This window comes from Micropterus salmoides, unplaced genomic scaffold, assembly GCF_014851395.1.
Source record: "Micropterus salmoides isolate LMB-PRFRI ecotype aquatic unplaced genomic scaffold, ASM1485139v1 Ms_hic_scaffold_663, whole genome shotgun sequence".
NCBI classification, from domain to species: domain Eukaryota; kingdom Metazoa; phylum Chordata; class Actinopteri; order Centrarchiformes; family Centrarchidae; genus Micropterus; species Micropterus salmoides.
Window position 1 is genome coordinate 6,319 of NW_024044419.1, and position 5,682 is coordinate 12,000.

The 5,682-nt window shown below is 38.7% G+C and overlaps 1 long non-coding RNA gene across 1 annotated transcript; it reads left to right on the forward strand.

Annotated features, from left to right (window-relative positions):
• The first annotated feature begins 516 nt into the window (after positions 1-516).
• On the forward strand, positions 517-1,591 carry LOC119891025. The gene is made up of 2 exons (XR_005442386.1): positions 517-1,133; positions 1,251-1,591. It is a non-coding gene; the product is annotated as an uncharacterized LOC119891025 (long non-coding RNA).
• Positions 1,592-5,682: the final 4,091 nt, after the last annotated feature.

Here is a 5,682-nt window from a genome sequence, read left to right on the forward strand (position 1 = left end):
GAAGGAAGAACAGATGTCACAAACACTGGTTTGCTGTGTAAAGTACCAACTGTAAAAACATTATAAACTCACTGTGTTTTCATCCATCTGTGTTTTTGTCCCTGAAAAGAAAAGAGAAAGAGTCGACTTTAGTTTCCACAGTGAAAATCCAGCTTTATCAAAACTTCCTGTTTCTGAGTTTCATCTGTGAATGTTCTCACCTTTAGTTCTTGTCCAGATGTTGACTGCCACAACAATTATTATGAGTGCTGCTAAACCCACAGACACAATGATGAACCTCCAGAACGATTCTGAAAACATTAGAAACATTTTGACTGCACAGTTCAGTTCTGTTTGAAATCCTGCAGCTAAAGTAGCAACGAATCACAGACTTTCATCAGCTCACAGTTTTCCTGCATGTCTTTGCTAACTGTGAATGTAGTCGTCTGATTTGTGAGCAGCAGTGGATCTTGTGGATTGAGCAACAACAACTGAGTGAGACTGACTGAATAAGAGAATATCTCCACCCACAGCCGAGCGTCGCTCTGACATTCAGACTTTAGACTCCAGAAGAGGACAGAGAGAGAGAGAGAATGTAATCACTTTCTATTTTCTGACTTATACTTTGATGACTGGCTTTATAACTTACTTTCTTGAAAGAAAAAAAAAAATCAAGAAATAAAATCAAGAACAAAGTTGGTTTTAGTTCAGTATGTGGAGAGAAAGAGGCTGACAGGAAGACAGAGAGACTCCAGAGAAAGATGAGTTACTACCTTGTAGTTTTGTTGAAGCATCATTGGTTGTTGTTGTTTGTTTGTCACCCAACAAGCTGACACTGCTGGTAGGTTATGTGTTTGAGTTAAACCTATAGAGAGGCCCTGTCCTTTGATTATAAATCAAATCTGTCAGCTAGGGAGTGTGTAGTCGCTGTTTTTAAGGACTGATTCTGGAGCAGCATCATGGAGCCTCCTCCAAAGCTGCCAGTGTTGAAAAGACATCTTATCTAAATAAGATATAAGATCCTCCAGATTTAAGCTAAGAGCACAAGTCATTTCAATTCAGTCAGTTTATTTATTCTTCTTATTTCACAGCAGGTCCATCAGCCTCCACCTCTACCTCCATCACTGGTTTCATCCAGGAAGCTGACAGTGCTGGTAAGTTTAGGCCTACATCAACAATAACTAAACAATTATTCACCTCTAGCAACACTCAGTGTATGAACATGTCAACTTACTGAAATGACTTATTTTATGTGTTAATCTTCCTCATAGGTCTACCTGTGGCTACTGAAGTGGAGAGCAGTACCATCGTGGTACCAGCACACCTGTCTCTCCAGTTTCTGCTGCTCCAGTGGATCCAGCTGACTGGACATCAGGACTTAACGACCAGTTACACGTTGATGTGGTGAGCGGTAAAACCAGCACAGGTTGACAGAGACATTTAGACTTTTCCAAAAAGACACTCAGACAGTAAAAGTCTTTTCTATCATTACATGTTTAGATCACTCATAAAGAAGCAGGTTGAGAAAATGATGCTGTCAGCTGTTTCCTAGTTTTTGTCTCTTAAACTCTTGTTTGGCTGTTATTAAAGATTTAAGCTTTGGTCATAATCACTTTATGAGTCTTTTTATTCAGCACTAAGTTCATCAGTGTCTACTGGCTCTTGAACTGCCATTAAGCTCAGTAGCTCTGGTGGTATCATGTGTTTCCTGTTTGACTTCAAACATAGTAGATATAATAATAGAGTTATTGTTTTTCAGCAGAATCAGCTTTATTGCCAAGTAGGTTCAAGAAATTTGCTTTGGTGTGTTTGTGCTAAACAAACATGGCAGGTTTAGAAACATGAGAAAGATTCATCGGGTCTTATCTAAAACAAGAGATGTTTCTGTGTCATATATAGTGACAACGCCCGACAGTCAGAGGGGCCTCCAACTAAATTTTCAATAGGGCCCCCGAAGGCCGAGGGCCGGCTCTGCTTCCTGTATTCTGTATTTACTATGATGAAGGGTTTGTTTAGTCTTTGCAGTCACTTAATTAAAGAAGATTTACTCAGTTTTGCCATAAAATTTCAAAATACTTGTACAACAAGATTTATTAAAATGGATAAAATAAAAAGTAAAATAATGAAGTTCAGTATGTGGAGAGAAAGAGGCTGACAGGAAGACAGAGAGACTCCAGAGAAAGATGAGTTACTACCTTGTAGTTTTGTTGAAGGATCATTGGTTGTTGATTTTGTGTTTTCAGTTGTTGTTGTTGTTGCTGGTTTAGTTGTTGTTGTTGTTGCTGGTTTAGATGTCAGAGATATTGCGAGAGAAAGAAAACAAGAGTAAAGTTCATCACTGTGAAAAGTCATCAAATAAACAAATGTTTTGGTGGTTTTAATCATCTTGAACAGGGGTGTGTTTCCCAAAAGCATCGTTGCTGACTGCGGTAGCAACTTCCTTGGTTGGAACTTTGCAGTTGCGACGCAACTGTTTCCTAAAACCCTAGTTGGAACTACGGAGGTAACTAAGTTGGTAACTTACACGGTACGAACCATCGTTAAGCGACGCAGGTGTTCCCTGAAACCATAGTTCAGACGAACGTTCGCACCAACTGTTGTTAAGTTGCATAGTTGGAACTACAGCTCCTGACCTGTGGTTAGAAGCTTAGTTCACGGTGACTACGTCACAGAGAGCAGAAAATGCAGTGTTAGGAGGTGGATGTGATGTGTTTTAAGCAGGGAATGTTAGATAATCCTGCTGTACAAACATGTTTAAGGTGAATTTTAAACAATGTAGTTGTAAAAGTACTTTTAAATGTATTTGTGGGGTCATGGGTAGGGTTGCATTGATTCAGTAGGCTACTAAGTATCTCAGTGTAGACCATCTACAAACAGCAGGTGTTTTTCTCACAGATTACCCGTCTGCTCACAATAACTTAATTTAATATTAGTCACCCAGTACAAAGGTTAAAGGACAAAACGGAGAATGTAAAGACAAGACTTTTAATATTACCTACATGTATACGTTTCTGGGCCTCTGGGGAAGATGGGTGTTCTCTAGTCTTCATTACAAACATAAAAAGGGACAGCATAAAATCCATGAAAGTACTGTAATGAATAAATCCCTGAGAGTTTTCGTTGCCTTTATAACAAAGATAAATAGAGAACTCACGGGAGTCGTATCTGTCTCAATAGAGAACATGCGTAAGCTCAGACACTTAGCGCACTGAGCTGTTCTCAAAACCTAGATGTCAGATGCCAAGAGATTCATAATAGTGTTACAGTGTTGACACAAAGATACTAAACCTGTTTTACTAAATGTCTTGTAATCGCTAATAGTTCTTCATTTTTTCTTCTAAGTTATAGCCGATATTTAGGCTAAATAAAATGATTAGGTTATATATTATTTATATTGTTGATTTTCTTGTTGTTGCCGGTACGACAATAATATAAAAAGCCTAAATAATAAGTTAGCAAAATAATGTCACTTAATATCGGTCACAACTGACATATTTAGGCAGAATATGACGTTTTGTGAGTTTCGTGCTGTGAAAGTCAGACGAACACACCTGGAAACATGTTAGTTCGACCTACGTTGGCTCAAACTAATTAGTTCAAAGTATGACAGTTTAGGGAAACGGTCGTATTTCAGATGTTTGTTTGTGTAACGATGCATCGTACCAACATAGTTCAACGTTACCTTACGTGGTTGTTCGGGAAACGCACACCAGCTCAGCATATTCTCACCTGTTTTCTCACCTGAGGACTGAGGGCTGAAGGTGAACAGCTGCACTTTTCCAGAGTAACCATCTGTCACTTCACACTTCAAGTTAGACTTTGATTTGTTACTAAAATGAGAATCCAGGAAAGACACAGCGGCGTAGCAGACAGACTGTGATGTCTTCATGTCTTTGTTATCTTTGTCCACATCTTTACCCTCATACAGCCACTTCACTGTTTTGTCTACAGAACTGTCCATATGTCAACATAGAGCAGGTTAACGTCACCTCATCAGCGTCCTTACGTTCAGTCACTGGTGAAGATGGAGATATTGTGAGAGAAAGACAACAAGAGTAAAGTTAACTTCATCACTGTGATCATAATTATTGTAATGTTTCAGTATATTGTTCTAACAAGACAGTTTGAGCTGAAAACATTATGATGGAAATACTCACTGTTAATAACAGACAGATGAATTCACAGAGTCTAGAGCTTGAGGTTGTCCTGATTTGTTCTGTCTGCAGGTGTAACGACCAACATCCTCGACTGTGACCTTCTTTATAACCAGAGAACAGTTCTCTGTAACACTCAGTCTGTCTGATTTAACTTTGGCTTCATTGTGAATCTGTCCATGTTCAAACAGCGTTACTGTTGTGTTTCCTGAACCACTGAAGAGCCATGTAGTATTTTCACAGTTTTGCTGACCGTCTGTCACATTTTCACAAGGCAAAGTGACGTCATCTCCAAATCTGACAGTGAAGGAGAGGGGAAGTTTTTCAGCTGCTGCTGTTGAGAAAATGATGAAAAATAAAGTGAAATGAGAAAATGTCTGTTATGTTCATAGTTAGTGACGATTATTTCTTTATCCTTAGTTTCCAAGAGTTCACTAAACTCACCACATTAGAAACAACAGATTTGGTTTTCTTAGTTAAATCAAATGTAGCTAATAAAGAATCTTTAATAATATTGATCAAGTTATTTTTTACAATGTGCCTTCCATTTATATATGTGATATATGTATTCTTACCTGTAAACTGAAGCACCGCTGGAAGAAATAAAGAAATCCATTTGAACTCAACCATCATGATTCTCTGAGTCTCTCCTTCTTCTGTCTCTTGTTCTCGTGCTCAGAACTGTCTGAGTTTCTAAACTAGTGCTTTAGTAGAGAGACGCTGCAGCTACTTCCTGTGGTTAGGATGATGTCACTTCCTCATAGTGACTTTTAGTCTGTTTTAGATTTCAGTCTCTCTGAATTTCTTGTCGATGTCCAAACAGCCAAAAACTCTGTTAACAGTTTTCACTTTTACATTTTGAAATGTAGTTTTCTCTCATCCACAGTGACTGACAGAGACCCCAAATTCTTGATCAGCAACATGAGATGCAGCCATCAGAGTTCACACTTTGGTCATTCAGGTCTATTTGTGACAATGACGTGTTTCACCAAGCGAAAACAAGAAGAAGAGGAAGCTGAAGGTGAGAAGATTGTTAGTTAAGATAAATGTTTGCGATGATGCAACTTGTTTTCTTCAGATAGTGTTTATTAGAAAACAGACAGGATCCATGGTGATGTTTGACAGCACACATGAACAGACAGGTGAAGAGTCAAACTCCTCTCCCACCAGAATCTGACTCCTGATGTCCATGGTGCAATATGGTGATACTGTAGCAGCTGCTGAAGAACACAGATAAGATGATATTTTACTGCTCTGAGATCTTTGCGGCTCTTTTTTTCTGAGAATTGAAGCTCAGCAGAAGTTCAATCAGGAACATTTCGTTCATGCTGACTCTAAAAAAGTTACCGTAAGGCAGGATGTTGCCAGCAGCTGGGGGAAAAGAATGTTTTATGTTTCGCAGCATTGGTGGCTGTAAACTTTGCTAAAACTCTCTACTGCTAAATAAGAAAAATAAAGTTAGCTTCTGCCTAATTCATACACGAACGGCAGATAAGCTTAATGCTTTGAATGTGCTATGTTGGCTACAACTCATTTCAGTGTACAAAAT